Source organism: Chiloscyllium plagiosum, unplaced genomic scaffold (genome assembly GCF_037043375.1).
Source record: "Chiloscyllium plagiosum isolate Xiang-an unplaced genomic scaffold, Cpla_swu_hap1 HiC_scaffold_34, whole genome shotgun sequence".
In the NCBI taxonomy this organism is placed as follows: domain Eukaryota; kingdom Metazoa; phylum Chordata; class Chondrichthyes; order Orectolobiformes; family Hemiscylliidae; genus Chiloscyllium; species Chiloscyllium plagiosum.
Window position 1 is genome coordinate 40,749,434 of NW_028270172.1, and position 25,831 is coordinate 40,775,264.

A 25,831-nucleotide genomic window follows, 5' to 3' on the forward strand; every position below is an offset into this window, starting at 1 on the left:
CATACATCTACATTATAGTATACTTTGTACAGAATTGCAGTCTTTATAAGAAACAAGCCACAGTCATTCCAAGCTTCCAATGTGTTTGCTTCTCCCAATTTTGGATAAATTGTAATATCGAATGACAATCAAAAAGGCATTTCAGTTTTCAAAAACAATCCCAAATTGACTACAAGTGGTAAGGCCCACTCCAGCATTTTCCTCTCCCAGCCTTGAAAGGCAAGTTGCCCAGAGATTTTTAAAAATTCTGTGGATATTGTGTTCAGCAATTAACCACTCTCCTTTATACACACTGCCTCATCACCTGAAGAGTATTCAGTACTTTCTCCTCAGTAGTTCCTAATACAAGCCATTCCCCACTTCCAACACCCCCCATAAAGTAAAAGTAAGCAAGCTAATAGCAGACAGGATGAAAATAAGAGCTCCACAAAAAAAAGAGACTTTCTCCAACTATATTTCCATTTTTCCTTTTGAATTTTTTTGGTTTGCAGAGACTTTTTGTAATTCTCATTAACTCCTTTATTAGGTGATGTAGGAACAAGGTAACATTATCTTCTTTGAGTTGGCTGAGTTTCATTCTTTCGATTTAAAAAAAGGTAAATCAAATATCAAAGACCGTATGTATTTAAATCTTTTAATGTTTAATTTATAAGTAAGTCTTTAAAACCTAATTCCAGTATTTGGCAAATGGCAACGTATTAGAAATGAGTCAAACATCTGCAGCCCCTTTGAAAGGTTAATTGCAAACAATTAGCGCTGTCCAGCAGTATTTGATTTGTTCTGCCAGTTTTGAGTTTCTTTCCCCTTGATGCTTGTGTTTAAAGTGTGTGCCAATAAACACATCAAGCTGCTGACTTCCAAAGATCAAACTGTGCAACGAGGGAATACACGCAAATTAATTATACAGCACCAGATTAAAAATCAGATTGCAAATATGAGTGGCAGAGTGGTTAGCACTGCTGCCTCACAGTGCCAGAGACCCGGGTCCCGCCTCAGGCGACTGACTGGAGTTTGCACATTCTCCCCGTGTCTGCGTGGGTTTCCTCCCACAGTCCAAAAATGTCTGAGTTAGGTGAATTGGCCATGCTAAATTGCCTGTAGTGTTAGGTGAAGGGGTAAATGTAGGGGAATGGGTCTGGGCGGGTTGATGTGGACTTGTTGGGTCAAAGGGCCTGTTTCCACACTGTAAGTAATCTAATCTAAAAAAATATTTTTATTTGCATATACTTTTTTCCAAGCCATTGAACCCTTATTGTATGATAATCCATTGTTTAATGAGATATACTGTAGTTTGAAACTCATCACCATAGGAGCACCATAATTATATTAAAGACCACATTACACCTCACAGTGGGATTTAACTCACTTATTGTAAACCCCATAGGCATACCTTTTGCAACAGACATTGAAGGTCTGTAATGAGTCTTGAAATAGAATATTGCGTGTTCAAAGTAACTTTAATAAATTTCCCAAATTTTGCCAACCATCTGGTGGTATAATCTGATTACTACATGAACAACTTTAAATTGAATAAAGAGTTTCAGCTTTCAATCAAAGGCACAGCTCCAGTAAGAAATTTCATCCAGCCTATGCAAATATTTACATGGCAGAGTGAAAAACATACATTTAGAAAGTGCTCCAGGCTACTTTTGTGTTGTGATGAAATATTTGGAAGACTTATGGGGTACTGGACTTGCACAGATACAGAATTAGAAAAAGTCATTAATATTCTCAATAATCATTAGTGTTCTGTTAAACTTAAAGCTAGCATACACAAGGGAAGTATTACCTTCCTGGATACCACAATATTTAAATTAGCACAAGAAACAAAAGATTCCTTCAAAATAACTGCATACTTCTATACATAAAAAGCACTGTTTTTCAAGGATACATCCCACTGACTGGTGAGGCCACAGGTAATGCGTTTTCCTCACACTTGTATTACAATCTTACTGCATTCATGAAAAATTCAGCAAATGGAATTCAAATATTAATTGCTAAAGGAATAGAGTATAAAAGTCAGGAAGTATTGTTGCAAGCTGAAAGACATTAGTGAGGCGACACTTGGAGTAGTGTAAACAGTTCTGGTCCTCTTATTTGAGGAAGAATGTGGATGCATTGGAAGCAGTTTAGAGAAAGTTCACAAAACTGATTCTAGAAATGAGAGGTTTGTCTTATGAATAGAGATTGAGTAGTTTAGACCAATACTTGCTATTTTGAGGAATGAGAGGAGATATAATTGAGGTGTGTATATAAGATACTAAAGAGTGTTGATAGGTACAGTTGGTTCTGATATAACACAATAGTTCCATTCCCGTGTGATCTCATGTTATAAGAAAATCACACAATAGGGATGCCATTTAAACTAATGGGGTCAGAAACACATTATAGCTAATACAGGTAAAGAAAGTTTGCATTTTACAAATAACGGTCTAAAATTTTCAATCACATTAAACCCAATTTACTTTGAAGAAACACTCGTTACAACAGAACCGACCAAACATAGGTTGATTCCTCGTGGGGCACTCTACATTGAGAGGCCACAGTTTTAGGGTACAAGATAGCAGATTTAAAACAGATGAAAAATTATTCCTCTCAATAGATTGTAAATCCATGGAATTCACTACCACAGAATGTGGAGGGTACTGGGACATTGAGAAAATTTAAGGAGGGCAGGGATTTTTCATTACTAACAGGTTGAAAGGTTGTGGAGAAGCGGACAAGAAAGTGGAGTTGAGGCCAAGATGAGATCAGCCAAGATCATGCTGAATAGCGGAACAGACTTGAGGAGCTAAATTTTCTACTTTTGCTCCTCGTTCTTATGCTCATAAGAGAGGATACAAAAATAAAAATTCCTCAGACATAGAAATTCTTTTTTTCCCCAGAGGTAGACAACCTATCATTGCAAAATGGGTAAATACCAAGAGCGCTGTTCCATTGTTAATTACAAAAATGGATGATCCAACAAATAAATAATAATGATTTTTAAGAATTAAAAGCGGATGTCAATTCACCAAGACAATTTAAAGAATTTATGCTTTAAAAGGTTTAGTTGTCAGGCGCATTCTTCACTTCCCAATCTACTAACCCCAATTGCTGAACAGCTCCATTTTTCAATTCCTGCAGTTTCACTCTCCCTCAATGACCCCTGCAGGATTTCCCTAAGTGACTCCCACAGTTGCTTGCTTTTGAAATGATCGCCATTGTTTCTCTCTCCCTGGCTGACTGCTGCAGTCGCTTTCACTCCCTCAGCGGCGCTATTTTCCCCAAAATTTCCCCACCTCTTGGTGACTCTTGCAGTTTTCCTCTCTTTCTTCCCCTCTCATTCCATTCTCTTCCCTCCCTTGCTGAATTTAGGTTCTTGGTGATAAATTCTTGCACTACAGCCAGAGGGGGTGTTTTACAAATGCAGTGTGAATCTCTATTACATGGTTCATGTATTTTAGTTTTTAGTAATTAATGTCTTACAGTAAAAAAAATGTGACAAATGGGTCTCATGCATCTTGGAGCCTAGTGTATTTAAAGTTTTGGGGCCACATTGCTTAAAGACATAACATCTGGAAAGGTTAGAGTAAAAACAACAGTTGGGTTTGCTGAGCTGACATGTAGGATTAAAAGCTTTCACTGAATTCTGAAAGGCTGTAAACCCATTTGCTTCATCAGATCAAAGTCAAAATTGCAATTGAGGGATACTTAGCCACAAGATCATATAAGGATAGCTCAGGGCAGTCCATGCTGTCATGGAGTTGAATATATTTGTATTCACTAAGAGAGAAGTTAGATGCAGTTCAGAGCTCAAAGTTATAGTTTGAAGATCAGAGAGTGCTGAAGCAGAAAAGTGGTTTCAGGAATCACAAGTGCTGTTGTTAGCACAGTAGGCAATCGGCATGAAAAGCCCATGGGCGCTATTGATAGCTCAGAGTAGAGTGCAGGGAGTCCACAAGTAAACTTTTCTTGATACAGCTAGGAAAGATTGGAGTTCAGAGAAATTCAGCTCACTGTTAGATAAAAGTTGAAATTGTGCCACTGATGAGCAGCCTCAGGAATGCTGGGAATTTATTCTCAGGAGGATAGATAGAAAAACAGCAAGATGCAAGTAGTTAGAAGAACATAGAACAGTACAGAACAGGCCCTTCAGCCCACAATGTTGTGCCAACCACTGATCCTCATGTATGCACCCTCAAATTTATGTGACCATATGCATGTCCAGTAGTCTCTAAATGTCCCCAATGACCTTGCTTCCACAACTGCTGCTGGCAACACATTCCATGCTCTCTCAACCCTCTGTGTAAAGAACCTGCCTCTGACATCCCCTCTACTTTCCTCCAACCATCTTAAAACTATGACCCACATTGTTGAAGCAATGTGAGTTAGAGAGATTTTGAGTGGGCTCTAAACAAAATCTTCAAAAGTAGATCTTTGGAATCCTTGAAAGGAAATAGATTTTTAATGCAGTTTGTTTACCTACAATATCACTAATGTCTGAGTAGAATCTGTCTTGTCTGTATTAACTATTTAAAGTGCAGTGTGTGAATATATCTGTTAAATCAGATTTACCTTGTTACTTCTAAGTGTTAGAGTACAGTTTAGATATATATACGTCATAGTTTGTTCTTGCTTTTCTAATCTTGTATAGTAAAGATTCATTTATTTGTTCAAGACAGTAGACTATTGTGATTGTATTCTCTCAGTATGTATCTGGGATATCAACGTCTACTTTAAACAAAAAGGTTACTTGTGCCTGATTTGACTGTAATTTCTAGCATGAAAACAAATGCAGTAACTTTAATAACTGGACATAAACAGCAATGAGGAAATGACTAGACATTTTGCTTTAGTGATGTTAGCTGAGAGAAAAATATTAGGTCAGATTTTCCAAATTTGGCAATCACAGTCAGATTGCCTCTCAGTGCTTTTTTTTCTCTCTAAAGAAATAGTTGCACACTTCTGACAGATGATTCCAGTCATGAGGAACATACTTTAAATCCAACTGTGTCCTTGTACTGCAGGATAGTCAACATAAGGCAAGCCACACTCACATTTTCATGACAGTCATGATTTGGAGATGCCGGTGTTGGACTGGGGTGTAAAGTAAAAAATCGTACAACACCATGTTATAGTCCAACACTCTGAAAATGGGTGCTTCCAAATAAACCTATTGGACTATAACCTGGTGTTGTGCAATTTTTAACTTTCATGACAGTGGTAGCTCTATCTTATGTTTTAAATGCCCAGCAGCACAGACAGCCACTTTGGCAGCTCCTGTGAAATGTGTAAGTGTGAAGTTAGAAATCCAGGTGGGAAGGGTGTCACGTGGGTTAGCTGTAGGGTTGGTAGGGTGCCAAGCAGGAAGGGTTCCAGGTAACCATTTGAGTGTTTAGGGTAGGTCAGCATGGTCAAGAGGTATTGAGTCTCTTGAGGGGACTGGAGAGGAGAAGAGACTCTCAGGTCAGTTGGTAGGAAAGAGTGAGTTGGGTACTGGGGGGAGGGAAGATGTCAGATCCTGAGAATGGCAGGTATTGGGGGAAGGGAGTGATGTCCTGGGGGGAGCATAGAAGGAGATGTTGGGATGCAAGGGGAAGGGCACTCTTGTGTCTTGTAAGTGAAGTGTTGAATCTGGGAGGGAGAAAGTGCAGGCTGGAGAACTGGTGTCAGGACCTCAGGACAGGGGTGTAGGGTCCTGGAGAGGGGAGTTACTGGGTTCGAGGAGGGAGGCATTATTGAGTCTGGGGTAGGGGAAAAGGGTTACTTTGTTGAGAACGGGGGTCTTATCAGGTCTGGGAGGGATCGGACTTTGTGGGAGTTTGAGGAGTCGGGGAAGGTGTATTCGGGGGTTAGTTGGGGAAATTGGGGCTCAGGTTAATAGTTAGAGTCACAGAGATGTACAGCATGGAAATAGACCCTTCGGTCCAATCTGTCTATGCCGACCAGATATCCCAACTCAATCTAGTCCCACCTGCCAGCACCCGGCCCATATCCCTCCAAACCCTTCCTATTCATATACCCATCCAAATGCCTCTTAAATGTTGCAATTGTACCAGCCTCCACCACATCCTCTGGCAGCTCATTCCATACATGTACCACCCTCTGCGTGAAAAAAAGTTGCCCCTTAGGTCTCTTTTATATCTTTCCCCACTCACCCTAAACCTATGCCCTCTAGTTCTGGACTCCCCGATCTCTGGGGAAATACTTTGTCTATTTATCCTATCCATGCCCCTCATAATTTTGTAAACTTCTATAAGTCACCCCTCAGCCTCTGACGCTCCAGGGAAAACAGCCCCACCCTGTTCAGCCTTTCCCTATAGCTCAAATCCTCCAACCCTGGCAACATCCTTGTAAATCTTTTCTGAACCCTTTCAAGTTTCACAACATCTTTCCAATAGGAAGGAGACCAGAATTGCACACAATATTCCAACAGTGGCCTAACCAATGTCCTGTCCAGCCGCAAAATGACCTCCCAACTCCTGTATTCAATACTCTGACCAAAAAAGGAAAGCATACCAAACGCCTTCTTCACTATCCTATCTATCTGCGACTCCACTTTCAAGGAGCTATGAAACTGCACTCCAAGGTCTCTTTGTTGAGCAACACTCCATCGGATCTTACCATTAAGTATATAAGTCCTGCTAAGATTTGCTTTTCGAAAATGCAGCACCTCGCATTTATCTGAATTAAACTCCATCTGCCACTTCTCAGCCCATTGACCCATCTGGTCCAAATCCTGCTGCAATCTGAGGTAACCCTCTTCACTGTCCAGCACACCTCCAATTTTGGTGTCATCTGCAAACTTACTAACTGTACCTCTTATGCTCGCATCCAAATCATTTATGTAAATGACAAAAAGTAGAGAACCCAGCACTGATCCTTGTGGCACTCCACTGGCCACAGGCCTTCAGTCTGAAAAACAACCCTCCACCACTACCCTCTGTCTTCGACCTTTGAGCCAGTTCATGGCTCGTTCTCCCTGTATTCCATGAGATCTAACCTTGCTAATCAGTCTCCCATGGGGAACCTTGTTGAACGCCTTACTGAAGTCTATATAGATCACATCTACTGCTCTGCCCTCACCAATCTTCTTTGTTACTTCTTCAAAAAATTCAATCAAGTTTGTGAGACATGATTTCCCACGCACAAAGCCATGTTGGCTATCCCTAATCAGTCCTTGCCTTTCCAAATACATGTACATCCTGTCCCTCAGGATTCCCTCCAACAACTTGCCCACCACTGAGGTCAGGCTCACTGGTCTATAGTTCCCTGGTTTGTCTTTAACGGCCTTCTTAAACAGTGGCACCACGTTTGCCAACCTCCAGTCTTCTGGCACCTCACCTGTAACTATCGATGATACAAATATCTCAGCAAGAGGCCCAGCAATCACTTCTCTAGCTTCCCACAGAGTTCTCGGGTACACCTGATCAGGTCCTGGGGATTTATCCATCTTTACCCGTTTCAAGAGATCCAGCACTTCCTCCTCTGTAATCTGGACATTTTGCAAGATGTCACCATCTATTTCCCGACAGTCTATATTTTCCATTTCCTTTTCCAGAGTAAATACTGATGCAAAATATTCATTTTCTGTGGCTCCACACAAAGGCCACCTTGCTGATCTTTGAGGGGCCCTATTCTCTCCCTAGTTACCCTTTTGTCCTTAATATATTTGTAAAAACCCTTTGGATTCTCCTTAATTCTATTTGCCAAAGCTATCTCATGTCTCATTTTACTTACAAGTTAGACAAGGCTTTTAGTTACCTAGCTTTTCCTGGCCAACTATTAAATGTAGACAACCTCCAAATTGTCCAACTACAAACGGATACTTTCAGAGAGTTCTGGGCGTGGAGGAAGTTGCTTATCCAAATCTTTAATTTCCACATGTCCAGAATTTGGTAGGTCACAATGCGCAACTCCCCTCCATACCAGAGAAAGCACTGTCTGGCCATGGGAAATCTCGGCTTTGGTTGAAACGGTGGTAGTCTTGATTTGGAGATGCCGGCGTTGGACTGGGGTGTACAAAGTTAAAAATTACACAACACCAGGTTATAGACCAACAGGTTTAACTGGAAGCACTAGCTGTTGGCAACCACATGGTGAAGGGACGACGCTTCGAAAGCTAGTGTGACCATCAACAGCAGACTATTCATGTCCTTTCCCAACGTAGACTCTGAATAACCAGCAGCAACATCCTCCTGCGAGCGGAGCTCTGCTAACAAAAAAAGCAGGGTCGATTTCTGGGGTTTTCATTGGACAGTTAAGTTTGCAACATCTCCATGGGACTGGACTCCTCCAATCTAGAGGGTGCTCACGGCACTTCGAAAGTATCGGTTATCGGAAGCCGGAAATGTGAGAAGTGGTGTGTTTTATTACTGATGTTATTGAGTTCGAATCACGTAAATCTTTAGACTTGGAAGAATTAAAAAGCACGTAACTGACAGCCTTCCAGGAGACCAGGTAGTTAATTCTTTCTAAAATATCGGTGTTGTAGAAAATATATGGACAGCCGTTTGTTGTATTTAGAAAAGAATATTTCATTAATAATTTTAATTAGTAATTTTAGAAAAAACTAATGTTGCCACTTGCTGACAGGTTGCAAGCTTCCACTTTGCACTGTACTGGGCAGCGAGTGACTGGTGCCTGCCTAAGTTTTGAACGTTCGCGACTGGACTCATCATTTCTGGTCCAACGACACATATTCGGGTGTCTGGTTAACTTTCCTGTTGTCCACTGATTTGACGATCTAGCTTTTTATTTTGTTCGGGGAAATGCAGCCTTGACCCATCGTCGTCCACGCGTATAACATTGGTTTTAAACGGTATTATCGCTTCGCATCATTTGCTTGGCTACGTTCCGTTCAATTGACGAGCTCGTTTTCCACAGGAGGCAAAGTGAATCGCCCATTGCGACAGAGTTGAGGCACAAGAAAGTATTGAAAATAGAAACATCAATGCTCCTCCACGTTATAGGCTATTGACTTTCTTTTCAAGGAATGGAGGCAATTACAGTCTCTTGTTGGGTTGTGCTAAACTAGCTGGAGAGAGGTTGGGACTTTTTCTCTCGACTGTTCCAAGGGAACGGTTAAGAATTATAAAACCCTACACCGCTGTTTTGAAGGGGCTGTCCAATTAAGTCCACAAATAACTGTAAATATTTTTTCGTAAACTGGAAAATAAGGAGGTGGCATATCATTTAAACTGGTATTTTGCATCGGTCTTCACTATAAAGGGTATAAATAAAGTCCCACAAATAGCTGTAAATAAAAAAAAAATAGACGGGGAAGGAGGAGCTCAGGAAAGTCGCTCTCACCATAGTGGTATTGAATAAATTGTTGAAGCTGCAGCTGCCAAGCCCTGAGTTCTGTTAGACTTTATCCTAGAATCTTAAAGGCGCTGGCTATTCAGATACTGTCGTACTGTTGTTTTAATTTTCCAAAATTCCCTAGATTCTGGTAAGGTTCAGTTTGGTTGGATAATACGAAACGTAATTCCTTTATTTGAAGAGGGAAGGAGACAACAGCTGGTAGGAAACCACGGGCCAGTTAGCTTAACGTACGTCATAGGAAAGATGTGAGAAGTTATTATGAAAGATATTGTGGCAAAGCACTTAGAACTAAGTTCAAGATAATCAAACAAAATCAACATGGTTTTGTGAACGTGAAATTATATTTAACCAATCTATTGGAGTTCTTTGAAGTAAAATGTGCTGCAGACAAATGTGAACTGGTGTACTGTACTTCGGTTTCCAGAGGCATTTGATCTAGTGCCACATCAAAGGTTATTATAGAAAATAAAAGCTCATGGTATAGGGGATAGCATATTGGCATGGATAGAAGAATCGCTAGATAACAGGAAGCAGAGTAGATATCAATTGGTAATTTTCTGGTCAGCATGATGTACTCAGTGGTGTGCCACAGGGAATATGTAAATGACTTGAATAAAGGCATAAAGATACTAAGTTTCCTGATGACACAAACATTAAATTAGTAAGTTTGATAACAACTTGAGGCTACTGTTATGAAGATGTGCGTGTACCTTTTTAGGAGAGTTAAAAGCAGCAGAACTACCAGACACAGCACCAAGTGTTCTCAATAAGGCAACAATGTAACACTGAGTCAAACAACTCAATTAGATTGTTGCCTGGAGAAACAAACCAATTCAAATTCGGACAATCAATTTAAATTATACCCTGAAAAAATACCAATTTCCAATCAAGTTTGAATTGAGTATATTGACAATCTTAAAAGCCAGTGACACAATCTGATGCCCTGGGGTATAAGACCGGGGGGAAGTTGAACAGTTAAGAGGAGTTCCAGTATGTAACAGACTGCTTGAAAAAAAACTCTTAGAACATAGAACAATACAGCACAGAACAGGCCCTTTGGCCCACGATGTTGTGCCGAACATTTGTCCTAGCTTAAGCACCTACCTATCCAATTGCCGCTTAAAGGTCAACAATGATTCTGACTCTGCCATTCCCACAGGCAGCACATTCCATGCCCCCACCACTCTCTGGATAAAGAACCTACCCCTGACATCCCCCCCTATATCTTCCACCCTTCACCTTAAATTTATGTACCCTTGTAACACTCTGTTGTACCCGGGGAAAAAGTCTCTGACTGTCTACTCTAGCTATTTCCCTGATCATCTTATAAACCTCTATCAAGCCACCCCTCATCCTTTGCCGTTCCAATGAGAAAAGGCCTAGCACTCTCAACCTATCCTCGTATGACCTATTCTCCATTCCAGGCAACATCCTGGTAAATCTCCTCTGCACCCGCTCCAAAGCTTCCACATCTTTCCTAAAGTGAGGCGACCAGAACTGCACACAGTACTCCAAATGTGGCCTTACTAAGGTCCTGTACAGCTGCAACATCACCTCACGGCTCTTGAATTCAATCCCTCTGCTAATGAACGTTAAAATACCATAGGCCTTCTTACAAGCTCTATCCACCTGAGTGGCAACTTTCAAAGAGCTATGAACATAGACCCCAAGATCCCTCTGCTCCTCCACCTTACTAAGAACCTTACCATTAACCCTGTATTCCGCATTCTTATTTGTCCTTCCAAAATGGACAACCTCACACTTGACAGGGTTGAACTCCATCTGCCACTCCTCAGCCCAGCTCTGCATCACATCTAAGTCCCTTTGCAGCCGACAACAGCCCTCCTCACTATCCACAACTCCACCAATCTTCGTATCGTCTGCAAATTTACTGACCCACCCTTCGACTCCCTCTTCCAAGTCATTAATAAAAATTACAAACAGCAGAGGACCCAGAACTGATCCCTGTGGAACTCCACTTGTAACTGGGCTCCAGGCTGAATATTTACCATCTACCACCACTCTCTGACTTTGACTGGTTAGCCAGTTCTCTATCCAACTGGCTAAATTTCCCACTCTTCCATGCCTCCTGACTTTCCGCATAAACCTACCATGGGGAACCTTATCAAATGCCTTACTAAAATCCATGTACACTACATCCACTGCTCTACCCTCATCCACATGCTTGGTCACCTCCTCAAAGAATTCAATAAGACTTGTAAGGCAAGACCTACCCCTCACAAATCCGTGCTGGCTGTCCCTAATCGAGCAGTGTCTTTCTAGATACTCATAAATCCTAACCCTCAGTACCCTTTCCATTACTTTGCCTACCACAGAAGTAAGACTAACTGGCCTGTAATTCCCGGGGTTATCCCTATTCCCTTTTTTGAACAGGGGCACAACATTCGCCACTCTCCAGTCCCCTGGTACCACCCCCGTTGACAGCGAAGACGAAAAGATCATTGCCAACAGCTCTGCAATTTTCTCTCTTGCTTCCCACATAATCCTAGGATATATCCCGTCAGGCCTGAGGGACTTGTCTATCCTCAAGTTTTTCAAAATGCCCAACACATCTTCCTTCCTAACAAGTATCTCCTCTAGCTTACCAGTCCGTTTATCCTCTCCTCTTCAACAATACGGTCCCTCTCATTTGTAAATACTGAAGAAAAGTACTCATTCAAGACCTCTCCTATCTCTTCCGACTCAATACACAGTCTCCCACTACTGTCCTTGATCGGACCTACCCTCGTCCTTGTCATTCTCATGTTTCTCACATACGCATAAAAGGTCTTGGAGTTATCCTTGATCCTACCCGCCAAAGATTTTTCATGCCCTCTCTTAGCTCTCCTAATCCCTTTCTTCATTTCCCTCCTGGCTATCCTGTATCCCTGTCTGAACCTTGTTTCCTCAGCCTTATGTAAGCCTCCTTCTTCCTCTTTACTAGATATTCAACCTCCCTCGTCAACCAAGGTTCCCTCACACGACCATCTCTTTCCTGCCTGACAGGTACATACATATCAAGGACACGTATCTGTTCCTTGAAAAAGTTCCACATTTCAATGACATGCTTCCCTGACAGCCTATGCTCCCAACTTATGCTCCTCAGATCCTGTCTTGCAGCATCGTATTTACCCTTTCCCCAATTGTAAAAGCTACCCTTTTGCATGCACCTATCTCTCTCCATAACCAAGGTGAAAGTCACATAATTGTCACCATCACCAAAATGCTCACCCACTAACAAGCCCATCACTTGTCCTGGTTCGTTACAGAGTACCAAATCCAATATGGCCCCCCCTCTGGTCAGACAATCTACATACTGAGTTAGAAAAGCTTCCTGGACACACTGCACAAACACCGCCCCGTCCAATCTACTTGATCTAAAGAGCTTCCAATCAATATTTGGGAAGTTGAAATCGCCCATGACTACTACCCTGTGGCTTCTGCACCTTTCCAAAATCTGTTTCCCAATCTGTTTCTCCACATCTCTGCTGCTATTGGGGGGCCTATAGTAAACACCCAACAAGGTGACTGCTCCTTTCCTATTTCTGACTTCAGCCCATACTATCTCCAAAGGCAGATCCCCCTCGAACTGCCTTTCTGCAGCCATTATACCACTTCTAATTAGCAACGCCACACCCCCTCCTTTTTTACCACCCTCCCTAATCTTTCTGAAACATCTGTAACCAGGAACCTCCAACAACCATTCCTGTCCCTCTTCTATCCACGTTTCCGTGATGGCCACAACATCGTAGTCCCAAGTACCAATCCACGCCTTAAGTTCACCCACCTTTATTTCTGATATTCCTTGCGTTGAAGTATACACACTTGAATCCATCTGTATGTGCAAGTATTCCCTGTCAGTACTACCTTCTCCACAGCCTCCCTACATCTTGGACATCCTGAAAAACAGCTAACCTAGTTGCTGGACTACAAGTCCGGATCCCCCCCCCCCCCCCCCACCGAAGAGTGCTAGCAAACCTACCTCCCAGGATATTGGTGCCCTTCTGGTTCAGGTGCAACCTGTCCTGCTTGTACAGGTTCCACCTTCCCCAGAACGCAGTCCAATTGTCCAAATACCTGAAGCCCTCCCTCCTACACCATCCTTGCAGCCACATGTTCAACTGCACTCTCTCCCTATTCCTTGCCTCACTGTCACGTGGCACCGGCAACAATCCAGAGATGACGACTCTGTCCGTCCTAGCTTTTAGCTTCCAGCCTAACTCCCTGAGCTCCTGAATGACCTCTTCACCCCTCTTCCTACCTATGTCTTTGGTGCCAATGTGCACCATGACTTCTGGCTGCATACCCTCCCCCCTTAAGGATTCTAAAGACATGGTCCGAGACGTCTCGGACCCTGGCACCTGGGAGGCAACAAACCAACCAAGAGTCTCGCCCATGTCCACAGAACCACCTGTCTGTCCCTCTAACTATAGAGTCTCCCATAATTAGTGCTTTCCTCCTCTTCCCCCTTTCCCTTCTGAGCCTCAGAGCCGGACCTCGTGCCAGAGACCCAGTCACTGCAGCTTACCCCTGCTAGGCCGTCCCTCCCAACAGTATCCTAAGTGGTATACTTATTGTTGAGGGGAACGACCACAGGGAATCCCTGCACTGCCTGCTTCCTCCCCTTCCCACCTCTAACTGTTACCCAGCTACCTCTGTTCTCTGGCGTAACTATGTCCCTGTAGCTTCTATCCATCACCCTCTCAGCCTCTTGAATAATTCTCAGTTCATCCAACTCCAGCTCCAGTTCCCAACGTGGTCTGTGAGGAGCTGGAGCTGGCTGCACTTCCTGCAGATGAAGTCAGCAGGAGCATCGGTGGTCACCCCTACCTCAAACATCCTGCAGGAGGAACATTCCACTGCCTGCGCTGCCATAACTCTACACTTAGTCTCCAAAACAAGAACACTAAGTAGCTTACCTTTTGTTTCGGTTTGAGGAAGAGGGAGGGTGGGAGACACTACACGTGTAGTGTCTCTGGTTCCTTCTCCACTCAAATAACAATCACTTGCCTTCCCGACCGGCTTTGCGCTCCGACTTCACTTCCGCCCAGCTCCCGCCGCTCTCTGCTGCAAAAGGTCCCTTTTTGATCAGTAACCTGCGACGCAGAAATTCCTAACAAGGAGAAATGAAGACAAAAGATCCAAAGACAAGAACCTACAGCTGCCTGGTTTTGAGATAAGAAGTGTTGTTTTTTAAATCTTAATTGGGAGTTTTATCGAACTCCTATTTATAGAAGAGAAGGTAAAAGATAGGTTAAAGGAAGGAGTTGTAAATAGTGGTTAGTTAATTATTCTGTTATAAAGTTGCTAATTTTTACTTAGTTCTTGGCGTATATAAAGAATGTTTACAGATTACTGCACGGGATGCATCTTTTGTGTTGTTGGTTTTAAATTAAGCAGAAGGGTTTACCCAGTGTTGTAACAGTTTGGGGTTTTGGGTCTGTGATTTGAACTGGTTTAGACAGATTTGGGGGTATGAAAAATCCCAGTTGATTTAAACACTTGCAGGTTAGTGTCCTAGATCTTTAAATGAAATGCAAGTGAAACAGTTGTTTAATTTTGGTGGCGTGGGGTTGATTAAATTAAAAGTGAGAGAAATGACTGGGATTTGAACTTGATTCTCAATTTGCCAAGAAAGTTTAGAAGGAAAGAAAGAGGCCATACTTTTAGAATTAGCAAATAACCAAGGACAAAAGTAAACCTGAAATTGTAAAGGGATTACTCAAACACTTAGATGTGTCAGAGAAACAGATAAGTGCAGTGGAGGAAGTAAAACTTGAATTACAATTGAGGAAAATGGAGTTAGAAGAAAGAAAGAAAAAGAGAGAGATAAAGGAGAGAGAAGATTCTTGGCTGAGCAAAGAGAGGAGAAAGAGAGAGCAAGAATTTGAACTTGGAAAGTTGCAACTTAGTCAGCAAAATCAAAGTAACAGGATGGAAATTAAAAGAGAAGGTAGTGATATATACAAATATGTCAAAACTCTGCCACATTTTGAGCTTTGTAGCTTTCTTTATTTCATTTGAAAAATTGGCTAGGCAAATGGAGTGGTCTGAGGATGTATGGACAATGCTAGTTTAGACTAAATTGGTAAGCGGAGCTAGTGAAGTATTTGCTGCATTGTCAGCTGAGGTGTCAAGAGATTATGAAGAGGTTAAGGAGCTATTTTAAATGCTTCTGAATTGGTATCAGAAGCATACAGACACAAAGAAGGAACCAGGTCAGACTTGTGTTGAGTTCGAAAGAATTAAACATAGTCACTTTGATAGATGGGTGCAGGCCTTAAAGATAGACAATGACCTATGAGACTCTGAGATTATTCTGCTGGAGGAGTTTAAAAACTCAGTTTCAGAGTTAAGAATTCACGTGGAAGAACAGCAGGTTCAGGAAGTGAGAAGGGCAACAGAATTAGCAGATGAGTTCATGCTGGTGCATGAGACAAGCTTCCGGCCAGAATTTCATCCTGTGAGGGATAGAAGTTGGGAGAAGGGGAGATCCTACACTACTAAACCAAGAGTAGAGAGCACTAGTAAGAATTTACAACAGGATAAAAACTAGGCCAAGAGGGTGGAAAGGAGGTGAAAGGCATGAGGTGTTTCCACTGTGGTAAAGTGGGACGTGTAAAGACACAGCAGTGGTCGTTAAAGAAAGGCAGTATGCGAAAGAATGTGGTAAAAGAAGCTAAGCCAGTGCCATTAGTGAAGGTAGTAAAGGAGACCCCAAAAAGAGCTCAGGAGCTGCAGGAGAGCCCAGGCAGGGGCTGAGTATGGAGTTAGTACCTGATCTCTACAAAGAATTGTCCTCAGTGGGTAAAGTTTACTCAAAGAACAGGGGGAGAAGGACAAGAAGTTATAATTTTTGAGAGATACAGCATCTAACAAGTCACTGATAGTAAGGGATGAGCGAATATGCACTCTTTCTGATCTGTTACCCGAGTGTGGTTATTTGTGGGATAGATGGACAGAAATTTAGCGTTCCCCTATGGTTGCTTGAGGCAGGTTGCCAACTTTAGGACTGGGGAAGTAACAGTGAGAGCGGTCGACAGTGTCAGTTCCAGGAATTCAGTTTGTTCTTGGGAATGATTTGGCAGGATCCAAGGTGGGAGTGACATCTCCTGTTGTGGAGAAGCCCAAGAAGACCAAGCAACTGAGGAGTTAAAACAGAAATACCCTGGTATTTTCCCGGACTGTGTGGTAACATGATCCCATTCTCATAAGTCACAGCATGAAGTGAAAAGTAAAGAGAAAGATGAAGGAGTTGAGATTTAGTTAGCAGATACCCTGTTTGATGTAATCGTGCAGGAAAAACATGAACAGGTAGTGTATCAGACAGAAGCATTTGGTCCTTAAAAGCTAAGAGACTTGCAACAGCAAGACAAGGTGATTAAATGAGATATATGTGGATGCATACACTGAGAAAGAGGCAGAGCATATTCCAGAGTGTTATTATCTGAAAGATAGAATACTCAGATGGGAATGGAGACCACGACAGGTTAGTGCAGAGGAGAATGGATTGAAGTGCACCAGATTGTGTTGCCAGTAACATACACAGGAAGCGTTACGGATAGCATGTGAACTATCTGTAGGAGGTCACCTAGGGTTACAAAAGAATCCAGCTGAAGTACAGAAACATTTTTGTTGATCTGGAATGCACAATGATGTGGTTAATGTTTGCCGTACATGTCGTACATGCCACATGGTAGGTAAGCCACAGATGGTAATAAAATCAGCATCTTTGTTGCCAATTCCCACGTTTGAAGAACCTTTTCATATTGATTGGGTAGGTCCCCTCCGAGAACTAAAAGTGGGAACTAGTACTTGTTAACCATAATGGATGTGTCTTCCAGATTTCCACAAGCGATTCCATTACAGAGTAAAAAGTGTAGTAGAGGAGTCAATAGCTTTCTTCACATGGTATGGGCTACCCAGAAAGATTCAGTTGGACCAAGGGTCAAATTTTACTGCTAGGCTGTTTAAGGAGATTATGGATAGCTTAGGTATACAGCACTTTAAATCCAGTGTGCATCATCCTGAATCCAGGGAGCTTTAGAAAGGTGGCATCAGACCTTGAAGACCATGTTGAAAACATGCTGTCAGGGTTACCCGAATGATTGAGATAAAGGTATCCCATTCATATTGTTTGGCAATAAAGATGCCTCAAACAAATCTACTTAGTTCACTCCCTTTTGAGTTAATATTCGATCATGAAGTGAGAGGTCCTTTGAAATTAATTAAAGAAAAGTTGACAGGACCAAAGTCTGAGATCTCACAAGTAGATCATGTATCGGAGGTGAGGGAGAGATTAAACCAAGTAGGTGAGTTAGCTAAGCAGCACCCAAAGAGGGCACAGTGTAGAATGAAGCAGGTGACAGATAAAAACTCTGAGACTTGGACATTTTTCCCAAGGGGATAATGTGTTAGTACTGTTTCCAGTGAAAGGGGATCCCTTCAAAGCCAGGTTTAGTGATCCCTATCAAATTGAGAAAAAGTTGAGTCAGATGAACTATCTAGTAAAGATGCCAGATGGGAAAAAAAAAGGGTATCGGGGATGTCATGTGAACCTGATGAAACCGTATTACACTAGAGAGAAAGAACTGGAGAAACGGGTGTTTGTTATTGCCCCACAGAGTAAGGAATCAAATCCCAGATGATATTTTGAGGTGCTTCAAAATAGATTTAAAAATGAAGTTGTCCTCTAGGAGTGGGATACACTAGTAAACTATCTGTCTCAGGAGCATAGAACAGAGTTGAAAGATTTGTTACTTCAGTATAAGGATATATGCAAGAATCAGATGGGGAGGACTAATGCTATTGTACATGAAGTAGACATAGGGAATACTGCTCCGATTAAAACAACACCCCTTTCGGCTTAATCCTCTCAAAGCCAAACAGGTCCAGATGGAGGTGGAGGCCATGCTCGACATGAACACCATCAAACCAAGTCAGAGCGAGTGGAGTTCGCAATAGTCTTAGTTCCCAAACCGGACAATTCTGCATGGATTATCGGGAGTTCAGCGCTGTTACAAAATCTGACTCTTATTCAATTCCTAGATTGGAGGACTGTATCGAGAAAGTTGGACAAACCAGTTACGTCACCAAGTTGGACTTAATGCGTGGTCACTGGCAGCTACCTTTTATCAGAGATGGCAAAAACAAATTCTGGTTTATAACCCCAAATGGGCTATATCAGTTTAAGGTGATGCCCTTTGAATGAAGAATGCACCCACCACATTCCAAAGACTCGTGAACAGAGTTGTGGCTGGGTTAACAAACTGTGCAGTCGATTTGGACGATGTAGTGATCTTTAAGTCCTGGAAAGATCACGTGGTACAGTTGGCAGAACTCTTTGAATGACAACTAGAAGCAAAACTGGTGATAAATAAAACTGAATTCGTGAAAGCAGAGGTGACGTCCTTGGGACATAACATCAGTCGTGGAAGGTTGACCCCACAGAATGTAAAGATGAAGACTATCGAAGAATTTCCATGACCAACCTCAAAGAAGTGCTTTGATTCTTAGGACTTAACGGATTCTATTGGACATTTGTTCCAAACTTCAGCAGTATAGTGGCACAGTTAACCGATTTGCTGAAGAAAAACACAGTTTCGTTGAACAGAACCATGCCAGGAGGCATTCGACCATTTAAAATCGATATTAATCACCAAGCCAGTTTTAGCTCCACCAAACCTTTCAAAACCTTTTAAAGTTGCCATTAATACTAGTGACATAGGAGTTGGAGCTATACTCCTACAGGAAGATGAGGATGGGATTGAACTGCCAGTTGGTTACTTTTTGAATGTTGTATCAGAGAGGGTTGTGTACCCTGATCAGAATCCACTTGCGTTCTTAGAATGTTTTTTAAAGATAAGACTCCAACGAAATAGTCTCAGTCTCATTCTTATGTTACAGACTTCTAATTTAAAAATCATAAGTGTTGCGGGTTGGAAGAATGTAATCACAGCTGCGTTATCGTGGATTTAACTGTGTTTAGATGAGATTTGTCTTTATTTAATGTCTTGTGTATATATAGGAAGAAGTAAAGTTGAACTTATCTGAAAGTTATCGGTATGTTTCAGTGATGTGTTTAAAAGGTAGGAAAAAAAAGCCATCCTTTCATTATGGTGGTTCATTTGTTCTTAAGGGGGGGAAATGTTATGAAGGTGTGGGTGTACCTTTTTAAGAGTAAAAAGCAGCAGAACTACCAGACACATTATCGTCTTATTGATTTAAATGATACCCTGAAAGAACACCAATTTCCAATCAAGTTTGAATTGAGTATATTGACAATCTTAAAAGCCAGTGACACATGATCCGATGCTCTGGGGTATAAGAGAGAGGGTTGGAAATTGAAAAGTTAAGAGGAGAACTGCCAGGTCCTAGCATGTAACAGACTGCTGGGGGAAAAAAAACTCTCTTAAAATTCCCTTTTCAATGAGTCATGTGACACAAAAATTCCTAAAAAGGAGAAAAGAAGACACAGGAAGATCCAAAGACAAGAACCTACAGCTGCCTGGTTTTGACATAATAAGTGTTGTTTTGTAAATCTTAATCAGGAGTTTTATTGAACTAGTATTATAGAAGAGAAGGTAAAAGATAGATTAGAGAAAGAAATTGTTAATAGTGGTTAGTTAATTATTCTGTTTTACTTTAAGAAATAAAGTTGTTAATTTTTACTTCTTACCCACTTGAATTTTTACAGATAACTGCATGGGATAAATCTTTTCTCTGTTGCTAGTTTTTAAATTGAGAGTTTACCCTAGCTAGGTCTCTATTATGGGAAAATGCAAAACTAAATCTTGATTACAAATTTCTGAGATGCAGAGGAATCTGGATGTGCTACTGCATGAATTACAAAATGCTAGCATATCTGTACTGCAAGTAATTAAAAAAGCTAATATATTACTGTTCAGAAGAATTGAATGCAAAAGTAGGAATGGTATTCCTCATTTCTACAGGGTATTGGTGAGACACAAGCATTCAAATTAAGAGCAGACTGGACTTGTTTACATTGGAGATTAAATTCGGCCCCACAAATCTGTTCCATTGTTCAATAACATCATGGTTGATCTAATTGTTTTTTTTGAATTTCACATTTCTAATTACCTACCTTGGCTCCCATTGCCAAATGAGAATCTATCTACCTCTGCCTTAAAAACATTCAGTGAACTGCCCCCACCTCTGACACAGAGTTCTGAAGTCTCACAGTTTTCTTAGAGAAAGAAATTCCCTTAAAGGGGTGATGCCTAATTTTTAAACAATGCCTATGATTCTACTACATGAAGAAAGACCCTTTCCGCAGCCTGCCTTGTCAAAACCATCCAGGATCTTGCATAACTCAGTTGAGTCATCCCTCACTCTTCTAAACTCCAGCGGAAACGAGCCCTGTCTGTCCAACCTTTCTTCATAAGGCAACCCATTCATTCCAAATATAAATCTAGTAAACCTCCTCCCCCGCCCCCCCCCCCCCCCCCCCCCCCCCCTTGATCCTCCTTCAATATATCTGCAATCTTCCTTAAATAAGGAGACCATAACTATACACAGCACACAAGATGTGGTCCCACCAGTGTCCTATATAACTGAAGCATTACATCCCAATTTCTATATTTAATTCTTATAATATAATTTTCCATAGCTTTCTTAATTACCTACTGTACCAGCATACTAACCTGGAACCCAGATCTAGAGTGCTGAGTGCAGTATTGCCTCTTTATTTAAGGAAGCAGTTTAAAAAGATTAGGCTAATAGCTATATTGGGCAGGTTGTCCTATGAAAAAAGAATGAGATGCCCACTTTAGCAGGAAGAGTAGAATATTATTTCATTGGAGGCGGCACAGAGAGATCTTGGTGGCCCAGTTGATGAAACAGACAAAGCCAGCATTCAGACACTGCAAATGATCAGGAAGGCAACCAGATGGTTGGCCTTTTCATGCAGGGGATGGAATATAAAACTAGAGACATATTACAGCAACTGCACAGGGCATTATTCAGGCTGCATCTGGTTTACAATGTGCAGTTGAATGAAAGCAAAATACTGCAGTTGCTGGAAATCTGAAACAGTGTGTCTGGCAGCTTCTGTGGAGAGACAAACAGTTAATGTTTTGAATCTGGTATCCGGGTTCAGGCATACACGTACTTCAATCTCTTAAATTCTTATGTTAATCAAAACTGGACTGGGTTTACATAGGACTGTAAAGTATTCCAGGGCATATGAACATCCTGAAATAGAATTGGAAGGAAGCAAACTTCTGTATTTGTAGGAAGGCATTTGTTGAATTACAATAATAATCTGTTATGAGTTTATTAAACATCTAAGTGGTTGAGGTTGCTGTTCTATAAAAGCAAAATTCTGCAGATGCTGGCAACCTTTAAAACAGAAGATTCTGGAAATACTCTGTAGGTCTTGTGATGTCTGAGGAGAGAATCAGAGTTTCATATCTGTGACCATTTTGATCAGAACAGAAACTGATGTTGATTTAGGCAGTAGCGGTTTGTAGTGGATGTGACCTGTGAACTAATTATCTATGTACGCCATTAACAATGTTAGTCGAGTTACATTTATCACTTATCTTTGCCTTGTCTGTTTCATCACAGCCTACATCAGTGAAATAGTTTTCAGATTGCTGCTATAAGTAAAAAGACCTACTTTCTTAAAAAGTGTTGACATTTTTTACATGCACTGTTCCCATATACTAAATAACTTACACCATTATAATTGAGGTGAAGATACATAATTAGTGCCCAGTTTGAAAAGGTGTCTTATATCCATACAGTCTGAGAAGTCTACTGACTGAAAAGTGGGAACCCTGGCAATGTTCTGGTAAAACTGTACCACATTTCTTCCTGTTAATGTATCTTTTCTAAATGCAACTCCCAGAACTGTGTAAAGTACAGTCATCAAATATGATATCTGTGCTTTATATGATTATAGCAAAACTTTCTCTCTGTTATATTGTACACCTCCAGTTGTAAAAATGACATTCCATTGGTATTGGTGATTTTTCTTTTGTACTTGACTTTCTACATTTCAGTGCTGTCTGTCCATAGACACCTAAATCTCTTGGAGTTTCTGTAGATCTTAAGTTTCCCATATTTTAAAAAATCCGGTCTATCCTGTTTTGATCTAAAAATGATCGGCTTTTACTTAATTGCATTGAAATCCATCTTCCATAGTTTTTCCCACTCAATCTATAAGTGTGCCTTTGAACTTTTAAGCTCCCAACTAAATTAGATGCATACTATGTCGACAAATTTTCTATCATCAGCACACTAAGTCATAAATAAATGTGATGAAAAGTTAAAGCCCCAACACACTGTTGTGAGGTGCCTCTTAACCAGGTCCATAATTTGCTTACAATTCCATAAATTTATTAACCTTAACTCATCTAATGAAAGTCCATATATGCTACAATCAAGAGGACATTCCCTGTGTACTGTTTATATTGCTCAGAAAATGGAATTAAGCTAATTAGTCATAAAACTTACATTTATAAATAGTTTTTATGACTTTTGGGCACACACTTAAGATGATTTCCAAAGAAGTAATGGAGACATGAAGAGAAAAGTCTCATCCAATGAACATTTAACATCTGGAATGTGCTTCCTGAGAATCTGATGGACGCAGCTTCAATTAAAGGAGAAAATCAGATTACTATCTGATAAGGAAGAATATGCTGGGGAACTGCACAAGGTACATTGTTCATCTTGGCAGGATAAGATGGACCAAATAGCTACATGCTATAATAATTCTGTGATCCTATGAAATCCTGGAGGAGAGCCTGACTGCATAAGCTTTGTGCTTAGAGGTGGTAATGCTGTGGTAGAATCCGCGATTGACACATTTAAATGTTTACCTTTGTCCCAATCACTAGTAGAGTGGTGCTGGAAAAGCACAGCAGTTCAGGCAGCATCCAAGGAGCAGGAAAATCGACGTTTCAGGCAAAAGCCCTTCATCAGGAGTATTCCTGATGAAGGGATCCTGCCCAAAACGTCGATTTTCCTGCTAGGATGCTGCCTGAACTGCTGTGCTTTTCCAGCACCACTCTAATCTAGAATCTGGTTTCCAGCAGTCCTTGTTTTTACCAATCGTGTCGGACTTTGGCTCAATCTACCAATTTACTTTCTTCTATGTGTGAGCCAAGTCCTGCATGTTCTTTAAATGAAGCAATAGGAGAAGATATTCGGTCTCACACTTTTAGTTCATTTTAGCAGTAAGTGGATAAAGTATACAGAGCTCTGGGTCTCGACCTTCCCATCCCTGACAAACAGCAGAGTGTGTCAGTTCACGAAGTCTGACCCCTATCCTGCCCCTGACCCAGTCTTTTATACAGTACAAAACGTCATGTAATCACAGAACATTGTGCAAGCATTGAGGTGTGGTTGTCTTCTTGACTGACTGTTGACCTGACTCCATTCTCCGCCTTCTCGTGTTCCTGAATATCTGACCCCATGTGACCTCCTTCTGCAGGAGGTGGCGCGAAATAGTTCTTGCTTTTTTTAACCACAGCTTACAACATGTCCTGCATCTGCACTCACAGGGCGGCAACACCCCCGCTGTCTGTCTCGCTCTCCCATCCGCTACCAAGGCCGCCAGTACACACTGCTCTTTATTAAAAGTCATTCCTATTGTGTGTTTACATCAGCATATCTTTACAAGTCAGATGTACTCAGTACTTTTCCACTGTCTGTTCGTACATACAAGGGTTACACTACACACTGTGCTAGTTAATGGTTAAGTATAACATTGTATTATAAGTACTGAAACAAATCTATCATTAAAGGCTTCTGAATGCCTCAAACTAAGCCATATATTTACAATCGCTAGTAGAATTTGTCATCCTGCTTATACAAAGATCAAGAGCTGGAAACAGGTCACTCATCCCAAAAAGACCACATTAATAGTTTTCCTCCATATAATTTGTAGTTCTGTTTTTTTTAAATTTGTTTACAGGATGTGGGAACCACAGGCTTAGCCAGCATGTGTTGCCCATCCCTAATTTCCGTTGGTGAGTTGCCTTCTTAAATTGCAATAGTTCATGGGGTTCCAGAAATGTGACCCACTGAAAGTGAAGGAATGGTGATATGTTTACAAGCCAGGATAGTGAGTGGCTTGGAGAAACACCCAAAGATGGCAGTGACGCCATGTATCTGCTGCCATGGTCTTTCGAGATGGTAGAGGTCATGAGTTTGAAAAGTGCTGTTGAAGGAGTTGTGGTAAATAGTTCAGGTGCATCTTTTAAAAGTTATACACAGCTGCTACTGGTGTCGGGAGCACCAGGCAGAATGTTGGGCAAGCTTCTGCATGGTCAGCTGTCAAGGTTTGCTCTCTTGAAGACCAATCCTCTTCACCTATAAAGTGATCATCTGAGAAGATAGAGGTGGCAACCAGCAAAACTCCTTTGTGGCAAAGTTGTTGATAATTGACCCATCCAACTGTACCTGTGATTAGTCACAATTCTCCCATTCACCAAGTCTCGTACCTAATTATCCATTTGTTACTAATCATTGCAGCCATCTTCTTGACCACAATGCTAAGTAAAAAGCCACAATCAGTTTCTGAATGAAATTAATAAATTGACCTGTCCATGACTGCATGCAAATGTAATTACCTTTTGCATTCCCTTGATGTTTGTTTTCAATGTTGCCTTTGCCTGCTGTTGGTGCTGTTACGCAGCACTGTGCTAGGGGCTGCAGCATAACTGGTGGAATGCTGCTAACTTTCAATGAGGTAGACCTCAGATGGGCTCACAGGCTGACCTTGATAGCTGTGGCACCAGAGGGTTGGGTGCCAGCCTAGCAGCATGCATTTTCCCTGGAATGTGTTGAGTTTCTTGAATGCTGTTGGAATTGCATGGATCCTAGGACTGTCTTGATATCTTCATATTCACATAAGGACTGCTTATGGACTGTCTTTTAAAGAAAAGCATGATATGAGGATAATTTCCACTGGATCTTTGACAATACGTTCCAAGTAGTGTATTCTGTGTTTCCTGTGCTGGCGGAGTCTCCGATAAGAACTGAACCAGATCATTTAGGAGAGAAATTATGAAACGCCATTTAATTCAAGTACGGTAGTTGTAGGATTGTGAAACTCCGATGAAAAGCTATATATTGCAAGCTCAATTTTAGTTTTAAATCTTGAGTCAATAGATTTTTGCTGGATAAATTGAGTGTAGAAGCTACACTGTTAGCAAGTTAGAACTGGCCGTGGATGAAGCACAGACTGTCTGGAAACCACAAGAGTTAGTTTTATAGTTCACAGTGATAAAACTAGGTCTCCTTGCATACCAATGAAAATAAACAATCAATCTGATTACTGACTCCTCGTATCAATTTAAGTTATCAGACAACAGATACCATAGTACTGTACATTACTGCATTGTGTTCATGTGTTGTGTATTTGCTCTTCAATCCATTACCTTTATTCCATATTTTCTCCCGTAGGAATTCTTGAGTTTAAATTGTAGACGTGTGAAATTCTGAACAAATTTCCCCCAAAAAATTACATTTTGAGAATTACATTTGGCTT

The 25,831-nt window shown here is 41.3% G+C and overlaps 2 protein-coding genes across 5 annotated transcripts in view; one reads left to right on the forward strand and one right to left on the reverse strand.

Moving 5' to 3' along the window:
* LOC148141147 (uncharacterized) overlaps positions 1-25,831 on the reverse strand; it is a 153,302-nt gene that overhangs the window by 45,685 nt on the left and 81,786 nt on the right. The window lies entirely within an intron of this gene.
* LOC122564369 (putative thiopurine S-methyltransferase) overlaps positions 8,296-25,831 on the forward strand; it is a 46,438-nt gene continuing 28,902 nt past the window's right edge. For all 3 annotated transcript variants that reach the window (XM_087978622.1, XM_087978620.1, XM_087978621.1), the window contains exon 1: positions 8,296-8,442. The gene's annotated coding sequence lies outside the window, so the exon portion shown is untranslated. The remainder of the gene's footprint in view (positions 8,443-25,831) is intronic.